Raw genomic sequence first — 11,899 nt, forward strand, 5'->3', positions numbered from 1 at the left:
CATGCTTAGCGAAATAAGTCAGGCAGAGAAAGACAACTATCATATGATCTCCCTGATATGAGGAAGTGGTGATGCAACATGGGGGCTTAAGTGGGTATGAGAAGAATAAATGAAACAAGATGGGATTGGGAGGGAGACAAACCATAAGTGACTCTTAATCTCACAAAACAAACTGAGGGTTGGTGCGGGGAGGGGATTTGGGAGAAGGGGGTGGGATTGTGGACATTTGGGAGGGTGTGTGCTTTGGTGAGTGCTGTGAAGTGTGTAAACCTGGTGATTCACAGACCTGTACCCCTGGGGATAAAAATATATGTTTATAAAAAATAAAAAATTAATTAAAAAAAAAAAAGAAAAAGTGAATCTAAGATGTACAAGCAGTTCACTGATATGCTGCCAAGATGCCCCTTTTAGGAATGAAGATGTTATTTTACCAGCTTCTGGAACTGCTGCCAGCTGTCAGCTGCCTTTGTAAAGTGCCTTGGCTGAAGAGAGCATCCTTGCTCAAGGTCATGGTTCCTAGCTGTGTGCAGCACATAAAGACTGATCATGGGGTTTTAAAGTCCTGTCCTTTGCCCAACTCAGAACAACCCCCAAGGTCCATCTCAGTTTCAGATATTCCTCTGGATCACCTATGACCTTCATTAGACAGCATTGCAGTCCAATTTTCCCCTGTGCCCAACTCTGCTTCCCTCTCTTCCATTCCATAGGTTTTGCTTCCAAGAGAACTCCCTAATAAGTTTTCTGCTCACTAATCTCCATGTCATTTCAAAGAACCCAATGTATGAAACTAGTGATGGTACCATATCAAGTAAACTGTGGACCAGAAATGAAGAGACTGGTTCTAATCAGATGTTTGGTTCTAATGTGTTGATTGATCTCAACCAAGTCAATAAACTATATGACCTTTATCTTCCTTATCATCTTCATTGAGAAGAAAAAGTAATTGCTGTGGTCCATAGTCCTAGAACTAAGAACCAGAATTTAAGTCCCTGAGTGGCTATTAATTGGTTTTTGCGACCTTGTGATTATCACTCCAAACCTCTGGGCCCATCTCTAAAATGAGAGGTAGACTAAATCATCTTTATTTAGTGTCCTTTATAGCTCTAATAGCCTTCCAAACCTAAGTATATAAATCCCACATCATTATTTCTGTAACTTAGCATTTAAGATGGCATTTTCAATTTTATCAATAACTTTGTTGCCAAGAAAAAAATTTTTTCAGTCCTTATGAAAAAACGCTTATAGTTCTTGCCAAAAAGAATTATTATTTTTTTAAATCCTATTACTTCATTTTTCTCATCTCTTTGTTCCTCCCTTATTGACCTTTTCTGAAATCCTTTCTGGCATGTATGTCCCCTGCCCCCATTCCTAGGAGACTCTGAGCAAATAATAGGGGAGTAAAATGAGTATTCAGTATTGGCATACAAGAATTATAAAGCTTAGTTTCAAACACTTCATGTTCTCTTCCCTTTTCCCTGTGTTTACAGCCTCTGCTGCATTATACAGGCTCTCTAGCTTATTTCTCTTAGTCAATATTTATAGCATATTTACTACCAAAGCTCCTCCAGAAGCATTTTCAAGTCTTACCAAATGTTCTTCCTTCCCTAGTACCTATCTGCTCCTTTCCACTCTGTCTGAACCCCTTTCTGGTCATTATCATAGGGGTTGCCTGAAACTACCCCTTCTGCTCTCCCTGCTCTGCACTAACTGGCCCCCGACATTCCCATGAAGAAGGAAAGAGATACCAACATATTGCAACAGGAGCGATTAGAAACGGGGTTGGTGGCTGGCTGTGCCACTCTGGACATCTGAGGAGGAACCAAAATTAGAAACAAGCTGAGTCTGTTCAGGGCTTAGTGCTGTCAGAGGAGTTTCCTCAGTTAGTTCTCGAGGCTATATTTTCTGAGTCATCTTTCACAGCTCACAGACCAAAACTCATAACTCATATGCTCTGTTCTCCATCAAGACACAGTTAATGTCAGAAAGTGGTTACTCTCTAAAGGAAGATCTTTACTCATGTCCTGACTGACAGCCCACAGAGTCCATGAAATGAAGGTCGCAGTGCTCACCTGTATCAAAGTTGCAGTGAAAATTGTTTTAAGTCGTACAATAAAAGCATCTCTTCTCCTTCTCATCTCTCTCAAAGTACTCTAGAAAGAATCATGTTAAAAATAAATATGTATTCGCCTGGTTTGCAGACTCTAAGCTATGTGAACCAGAGACTTCATGGCACAGTAGGGAAAGTGAGAAGCAGTGGGGCTCCTGTTAATGTCTCCCAGATGCTCCCTACTGCTTGTTACCTTCTCAAAGTTCCTTTAATCCTTACTGCTCAATGAATGTCAACAACAGTCTTTGGTTTATTTATTTCTTTTCAAATCCTGCCATTAAATTGCCCTGAATTGGTAAGAGGATAAAGCCCAGCTCTGATAAACTAAACTATCCCTAATTCTGAGTATTCTTGTTACGAACTCCTTAAATCCCAAAGTAGTCCAAGTTACCCTATTCTCAGTTCCTGGTTTAAATAGTTTTAAGATAAGCATTTGCTGCTCCTCATCCCATAAGGTCAATGAACACACTCAGAATTATTTTCTTTCTTTCTTTGCGTATTGACAGAGATCAAATCACAACCTATTCTACCTATCCTGCTGCTCGACAGAGCTCAGAACACTGACCTAAGGTCAGAGAGGTAACATTAATGCCACACTATGTGCAAGCAAGGAAAGAATGCTGGCTATGAGATTTCTTGAGGAGAAGGAAATGTTTACCTGTGTTCCTCAAAGCCCTTCGGTTCTTTAAATGCTGCTCCCCCAGCCTGTTAACCTTGCACAGTAAGGGAAAGGTTGGAGATGGTATACCGCATAAGTGAAACTCTCAGAATAGTTCAAAATGGGGAGAGCAGCGCCACCAAGAGACGCTGTGAACAGAAACTAAGAAAAACCAGTATAAAAACACCTTGCACATGAGGGATGCTGGGTTAATCACCAATCGCCTGAAGTTTAAAATATATTGGCTGCGATGTTGATTTAAGTGACAGGAGAGGTGTTGCATTACAATGATCTCTTTGAAATTCACACTCAACCTCTTCCATGTTTTTCGGCCATAGCATGCAATATTAGGTGTTAGAAAAGTTTACATTTGTTACTTATTGAAAAATTTGGTCTCTTAGTCATATTGAAAATATAATGCCTGCAAGTACAAAGATGATGGATGGACTCGTAAGTTCCTTAACTCTACTAGCATAACACGTTCTCAGCTCTGCAAGGGCAAATGACAGCAATTCCTTCAATTACGAAGAAGAAACTAGGGTCATGGGAGCACCATCATGGGAGCATCTAATGATACTGACACCCCTCGCATTCAACCATCTACCCTAGCTGTGGAAATGCGCTATGCTATTAGTCAGGCGAGAGCTGTATTTAACAGGAAATTGACAGCAGCACATTATATCTTGGAAAATTTAGAGCTAAAACATTTCCAAGTACCACGTGCCCATTAGAAATTGCACAGGGTGCTAGTTCTGGTATTTTATGACTTCGTGTGCCTTACCCAACAACAATTTAGCACTTTTTAGTTAATAGACAAGAGTTTTCTTTTAAGAATTTGCCAACCGTGATTGAGTGATGGGCATTAAGGAGGGCACATGATGTGATGAGACTGGGTGTTGTATGTAACTAATGTATCACTGAAAATTATATAAAAAACTAATGATGTACTACTACAGGTTGGCTAATTAAATTTAAATTTAAAAAAAGAAGAATTTGTCAACTACCCAGCATTCTCTAACATCCATAATAGTAACTGATGACATTTGTACATTTGTATAATGCTTTAGAGTTTTCAAATTGTCTATAAATATATCCTACTTGATTAAATTCATTCAACAAATTTTAAGATCTGAAAATGAGCCAGGAAAATAACCTTCACACGTAAACATACAATGACAACAATAAGGCAAACTAGGTATTATTACCTTCATCCAGCAAATAAAGGAAAGGAAGGCGGGCATGTAAAGTGGTATCCCAAGATTACAAGATGACAGATTAGAGAAAAGTTTGGCAAATGACCAAAAGATTTGTCAAGATAGTAAAGGTCAGTTGCTTGATAACTCAATTAGCCACATGATGAATATATCAAAAAAAAATGTAGAGCCTCTGAAAACTCAGAAACCTCGATGCAGTTAACTGCTTCCAATTTAATATTTGAAATGAAACCTATAAATTTTACTCCTTTTCATTTTCCCTTCTTTTTCTGTTGAAAGTAGGAAGAAATAAAGAAATGACCAAGTCTGATAACCAATGGATGCTTTACCTTGTTTGTGCATGTTCCTGCCCCTTTGGTTAACTGGTAGTGTCTGTGGACCACTTCTCAGACTAATGTTTTTAATGTACAAAAGAAAATACCTAGGTTTACAAAAGACAACAATTAAAATGAAACAAAGTTATCAACTATCAGAAGGAAAAATTGTGATTTAGTGATATTATATACTTTTGTATTAATGTATTTAATAACAAACTCCGATGGCAGGTCTAATAGCTACTCTAATTTAAAAATAGTGACAATGACTTCTGTGTTATTCCTTATCCTCCACAAGTAAGTGAGTGGGGGAAAATTGGAGGGGGAGATAAACCCTGAGAAACTATGGACTCTGAGAAACAAACTGAGGGTTTTGGAGGGGAGGGGAGTTGGGTGAGCCTGGTGGTGGGTATTATGGAAGGCATATATTGCATGGAGCACTGGTGTGGTGTAAAAACAATGAATTTTGGAACACACACAAAAAAAATTAAATTAAAAAAAATAGTGACAGAGCATGAATGGCATTTGCAGAGATCTGCAACAACTGCAGTGTGATATGAAAATATCTATAATTTCTATCGGTGATAAGGTCACAGATATTCTTAATACTACTGTGGTTTGCACCCACATATATAATTGAAAGAACTATTAAATTTCAGTCAGTGATTAATAATTAAACAGATGGAATTTTCACAGACCTTTGAATTCTATCCAAGGGTTTCTTGTGGGTCCACGGATCCTGTATGTAAGACTTGTGCGGCAGGAAGAATGGAAGAGAAAGGGCAACAAGAATGCACAGGAAGTATTCACAGAGGACTGAATTCGCACTAGATTTCATCAGTCCAGATAAGAACACACTGTTTTCTGCTCTCTTCAAGTTCCCCAGAGCCACTGGAACAACGAAGATAGTTTCCAAGAGCACCTGTTGGCAGATTCATGGATGGTCTGACCAGACCTCCTGGCTAAGACCCATTACAGGGTCTCCCTTCCTGAGCTGACTTCCATTTCTCCTGCTGGAGACAGGTGGTCCGGTCCCTCCTTGACAAAATGAGCATAGAGCCTTGGTGAGCCCAGAGAGTAAGAATGAAATCCTCCCTTATCTCCAGCGGCAGGTGGGGAAATTACAATAGCAAAATGGGAATAAAACAAATTAAAAACATATCAGAGAGAATGTTTCACTTAATATCGTTTCTGCTTGACAAATTGTTTCTTCTCCTAGAGGAACACTTTATTTTATATGACACTAAATGGCAAGAATAAATCAAAAGCATTGTTTAGTTGGGGTAAGGAGAGAAATAAACGTGAATGAATTTAAACCGTAAGTCAAAATGGTACAGATACCTCTGATGAATGACAGCGGTTTACTCTCAATGGTTTCATTATGCAAATTATGTTATTTGTTTTCCAGCTTTACTCAAAACAAACGATGATGCCAGAATAAAAGCAAATTGTATTCTTATCAAACGTCTCATCAATGTGACTTAAAATATTACAAATATTACCATATGCTGGCCTTTTTTATATTACCCACTGATCATTTAATTTCAAATGTTGACATGACACTGTAATATCACCAAATTTTTTTTTCTTAATAAATATTCTGTGCATAGGAAAGCAACATGGGGAATTTGAGCTTACAGTAAGAAGAACAAAATGAATGTGATTTTTCTGGTCTTTCTGCCATATAAATAAGCTATTTCTTGTTTTATACCAGTAAGTTTATATTTCCTACCACGCCTCCATAGTAACCGTGAAAAGCCAAGTATTCCTGAGTTAAGGAAACAGCAAAAGGAAGCTAATTAAAATAAATTGTTCTCCGGAGCCAGATTTCCTTGGGTGGTAACTTGCCTTTTCCAGTTTAGAAGTCCTCATTCCCCACTCATCTTTTTCCTTCTGAGACTGCCCACCAAGTCTCGATTTTGTTTCCTCTCCTCTCTGCTTAGACGCTTCTCAATTTAAATGCCATGATCTGTTTCCTCCCGTATCTCCCCTGCTTCTCCCCATAGCTTAATCCTAGAGTAATCACACAGAAGGCAGCATGAAATACGGACAAATTTAAAGTAATGAAAAATGTGATCTTGTGATAAGTAAGCATCAAAAGGATATGAAAAATACATGAGAGAAATATTTCAAATTCAGCAAAATCTATTATTAATTTTTTCTTCCCTCTAAGGATCAGAGAAAGACTTGGGATTTAGCAGTAGACGAGCTCAGATTTCACCTATTTAAGAGTCATTTTACTACTAAAATCTTCCTACCCACTGAACTCTCGTCAGTCACGCACCAAAGTAAGTATCATCTTGAACCAGATTTCTTAGAAATCTGAGCAATGTGGGGCACCCGGGTGGCTCAGTGGGTTAAAGCCTCTGCCTTCAGCTCAGGTCATGATTCCAGGGTCCTGGAATCGAGCCCTGCATCGGGCTCTCTGCTCCACGGAAAGCCTGCTTCCTCTTCTCTCTCTGCCTGCCTCTCTGCCTACTTGTGATCTCTGTCTGTCAGATAAATAAATAAAATCTTTAAAAAAAAAAAAAAAAAAGGAAAGAAATCTGAGCAATGTTACTGTTAGCACAGAAGAAAACAACAGACCGAGAAAAGAAGGCTTCAGGACTAACAACAGTCCATCTTGGTCTGCTCACTATTCCATTCAAATCAATGATACTCATTGAGCATTTGCTCTGTGAAAAGTCTTGAGGAATATGAAATCACTTGCAAAGGCTGCTACAAAGTGCATGGATCAAAAACAAAAAAAAAAAGGAGTTGTGGTACCAAGGGGAGATTCTCGAACTAGAAAATTCCATGACCCAGCTTCATTTTCGTAAGGTTATTATTACAGGATAAACTGGAAGAAAAGAGATGTTAGAGAACCACCAAAGAGAGTTCTTTCTTTATGTTTCATATTAATGCTTGACTAATTCTGATTAGCAAATGTTTAGCAAATGTTTTTGCCTAGACGGTGTGTTTGGGCTTTTTTTAATGTTAAACTTTAAAGTCACATCTTAAAAATCCCCTTTTATCTTAAAATTCAAAAAAGGCTTTCTGATACGAGAAAACCAAATTATTCAAAATATTGAAATAGAACCTGATGAACCAATTTAAATAGGATTATCTGAGCAAAGCATTAATAAATAACGTTAGCATCCAAAAAATATGAAATATTAAGGAAATATGTCTACTTTCTTAATCGCTAAATTATTTTGGAGGATTTATAGAGAAGGAAAGACCATTCTCCTTTCAAAAGAGAAAAATTTAACATATCCAAGAAAATTTTCAAGTAGAAGTTCAATAGGGCAGCTGAGCCCTGTTGAAAGGACAGATTAATCTGTTCTCCCTAACCAAACATCATTAGAGTAAAAAGGAACAGGTATAAACATATGACTACAAAGTACATGGATCCTACACTAACAGGAGATGAAGAATGTTGACATAATTTTGGAAGATGAAGTGTGGATGGATGAACGGTGATTAAATTAGCAGAGATGAGAAAACTGAAATCCCTGCAGCTTTGCAGGGAAGGGTAGGTTATCAAAAGGGAGCAAAATCTCTCGTAGTTCAGGACACTTGAGCAGTTCAAGAACCGGAGCCACCGAGGAACTCTAATTCTCAAGACAGGGATATGGGTTGGGGCTGACAACAGAGTACTGGTCAAAAATCAGGATATGTACAAAAATCAATTCCATACCTGTATCTTCTTCCTAGACTTACAGCGCCAGGTAGCTGCACCTCTCCTACACTGGCAGAAAACTGGAGACTGTTCTCAGGCTAGATAGAATGGAAGGGGTTCTGGACTCTGGGACTAGAAGTACAGCTGTAGGTGAGAGAGAATCCCACCTATGCACTGACTTGCCCCAAGACCACTGGCAGTAAGGCATCTAGGCTTCAGACAGCCGGAAAAAGCCAGTCCCAAAAAAGAGCCTAGAGAAATAAGTTAAATGTCCACTCAATCCACGGTAAGACCAAACCAACCCCGTTTTCAACACACATACATATGGATAGTGCTCCAATTTACGTTTTCATACCTAATTTATAAATATGATGAATAGCAAAGAATCACCAAACATTGTGGCAGGGCTTCAAAATGAAAAACGAGGGGCACTGGCTGGCTCAGCTGGAAAGGCTTACTACTCTTCATCTCAGGGTCATGAGTTTGAGCCCCATGTTGGGTGGAGAAAGTACTTAAATAAATAAAACTTTTTAAAAAAATGAAAGACAAAATTAAAAAAAAAAAAGCAGGGAAGAAGGAAATTATAGGAAATAGAAATGAGAATATGTGCATTCCAAAAGAGAACCTCAAAAAAATCTACAGCGAATATCTTGAAAGTGATGAGAAAAAAATCACACCCTTTAATTAGAAGAGATGACTATATTAAAAAAAAAAATGTTCCGGAAATAAAAATATCTTTATCTCCCTTAAATTTTTGCTTAAGTGTAATATCCTCAGTGAGGCCTACCCTGACTCTCTTTTTTAAAATGCAGTATTGCCCACCTCTTATTCTTGCAATCCCTGTGTGGCTTTAGTTATGAAAAAAATAAGACCCCCTAGGGCAAGGAATAACACTTATCTTTAACACCTATAATGGCCCTTGGCATATCATAGTGGTTCACTAAATGTTGGTGAATGAGTGAATGAGGGGAAAAAGTCTTTTGAAATTAAAAATATGATAGCAAATGTAGAAAAAAACTAATAGGTTGAAGAATAAAATTAAGGAAATTACCTAGATGGTAGAATAAAAGGACCAAGAGAAATAAGAAAACAAAGGAGAAAAAATTATGCAAGAAATAATACAAGAATATTTTCCAGAACGAGGATGTGATTTTCCAGATTTCAATGGCCCTCTTAGGGACCACAAAAACAAATGAGAAAGACTCACACCACAGCACATTATTGTGAAACTTCAGAATATCAAGGAGAAAGAGAAGATCCCAAAACTACAGAGAAAAAAGAATTATCTATGAAAATTAGGAACCCAAGAATCATTAACTTCTCAATAGCAACACCAAAAATAGAAGACAGTGGGAAATGACCTTCAAATTTCAGGGAGAAAATAACTTTTAAGTTAAAAGTCAGTATCATGCAAAACTATTAATCAAATGTGATAACAGAACACACAGTTTCAGACATTCAGGTTCCTCCAATATTAGTTCCTTTGACTTTCTAGGAACGATGTGGGGGAATGTGCTATCCCCAAATGAAATGTAATCTAGGAAACAGTTATCAAGAAATCCAGTAATCCTAAAAAGAATGAAGGAGAAAGACAGAATTCCCAAAAATAGTGAAGGGGAAGTATCCACAAAAGCTCTGGAGCAGGCTTTGAAAGTAGCCTGTTAAGATTACAGTAGAAGGAGAAACGATTCCACGAGGAATTCTGTAAGGAAAAAAAAAAAAAGAAAAAAAAAAAGATCCTGACCACAGTAAGATGTTTCCAGTTCTGGTGAAGCACGTGGCTGATTAAGTAATAGGTAAAAAGAAACTTAAGAAAACACATTAAAATAAGAAAATATAACTCCAGGGGCACCTTGGTGGTTTAGTCAGTTAAGTGTCTACCCCAGTTGAGCTGGGGTCATGATTCCAGAATCCTAGGATCAAGCCCCACGTTGGGCTCCCCACTCAGGAGGGAGTCTGTTTCTCCCTCTGACCCTCCTCCTTCTCACGCTCTCTCTCTCTCAAATAAAAAAATCTTAAAGAAAAAAAAAAAAAAAGAAAATTTAACTCCAGGAAAAACAAAACCACAGCAAAAAGAAAATATAGTATATTACAGGGTTCAGCCCTGTAGTATCAACAGTCATGATAATAAAAATCATTATCATATATTTATATCATATGTACATCATATATATCATATATTTATTATTATCATAATAAACATTCATTTAAAATGGAAATTATGATACAAGTGCATTAGGAGGCTAGAGACAGTGGTAGTTGGGGCAGGGGACAGGGAAGCAAGAATGAGTAAAGAAAGCAAAACTCAAAATAAGACATCGACAAGTAAAACCTAAAGTTTAAAATCAAGATTCACAGTATAAGCACCTTATTTAGATACCTGGGGGCAACAGTCGAAGACACAGCCTAGACAGTGGAAAATGGCTGCCTCTGTGACACAAAACATTGGACGTGGGAAGGCCGCGTTCTGGGGATATTGCTTTTGTTGGGGAAGGCAGTCAATGTGCACAATATTTTGACCCCCAATCAGCTGCACAAAAAAGAACCTAGAGCCTGGAACACTTCTGCACCAAGGGATAAAGAGCCCACAGAGCCCATTATGGAACCTGGTCTTGCTCTGCCTCTCCTCTACGTGAAGACAGCATCGTTCTACCCAGCACGTGACTGCATCGTGCTTTACTCGATAACAAGATGCAGTTGGCAGAACCTTTGGCGTCCTCCCCTGGGATCAGTGCTGCTATAGGGTACTCCACTCTCTCAGCATTGATCACCGGGACTCTGCCTGCCATTGTTATTATAAGCTTTGTAATACTATTCGACTTACATAGTTATATGCGATTTCTATCTTAATAAACATAAAAATTCATTGAGCATTATTTCAAGTAGTAGTGCTGCAAACAGTACTGGTATAAGCCCCACTGATGGAACTGTAATCACCACGCACACTGGTTTCTGTAACAAATGATGCCCAGTTTCTTTATCATTATTTACTGTTATTAACAAACAATGTATTTGGCCTACCATAGGAAAAAAGTAGAAACTTTGATTATGCCGTTTTGAAACACTGAAGCTCTTTTGTGGGTACATTCTCTAAATCCATACATAAAGGAAAGTGGCAAAACTAATTTAGCTGTGTGGGAATAGGTAGCGGGAAAGAAAAACGAAAGAGCCATTTTTTAAGTAAGCACTCAAGTCCATATATTTGCAGATGGCAGACAAAACAAGATACATCTACCCAGAAGGAAAATACGGGTTCTGGAAGCTTGAGTCGGAATCTGGTGGTTAATGGGATTTAGGAAATCAGATGGCAAGGAGGGTGCACATTTGTTTTACTTGAATAACAACAGAGTCGGTGGTGATGTTGTTCCCTGAGAGAAGGAACAGGGGAGAAAGAAAAATCTGGAGAGCTGGGAAGTGAAGAGCTGTGTTTTGAATCCTGCTGGGGGTCTTGGTGGTCGACTGGACTTATAGGTCAGAGCACAGGGAAAAGAACTGGACGAACACTAGAGATTTAGAAGACGAGCACAAAGGTGGTCGGTGAACTTGTGAGCACTGCTCAATAGGGTAGGCAAGATTAATAAAGCACAGTGTGCAGGGTTATACACTAAGCAAGGACTAATAATGTTGAGAAATACCAATAGTTGAAGAAAGAAGAACCTAGGGGTAAGAAAAAAACTGTGCCCAAGGAGACAAAAAGGAAAAAGGAATACCAAGGGTATGATTGGTATGACAGCAGCCAAAAGCAGAGAAAAATTCAGGAATGAGAACACAGGTAACTGAGTCAAAGCTACAGAGTGATGAAAGAGGAGCCCATGGAACCAGAAATAAGGCCATTAATAGTCCTTGTGGGAGAGATTTGGGTGGAGCTGTAGGAAGGGAAGCCCTCTTGCACTGGGCTGGCGGAAAGCATGAAGATGAGAAAACTGTAGCATTTACAGATGACTC

The sequence above is a fragment of the Mustela putorius genome, unplaced genomic scaffold (assembly GCF_011764305.1).
Source record: "Mustela putorius furo isolate JIRA1106 unplaced genomic scaffold, ASM1176430v1.1 tig00537255_pilon_pilon_pilon, whole genome shotgun sequence".
Classification (NCBI taxonomy): domain Eukaryota; kingdom Metazoa; phylum Chordata; class Mammalia; order Carnivora; family Mustelidae; genus Mustela; species Mustela putorius.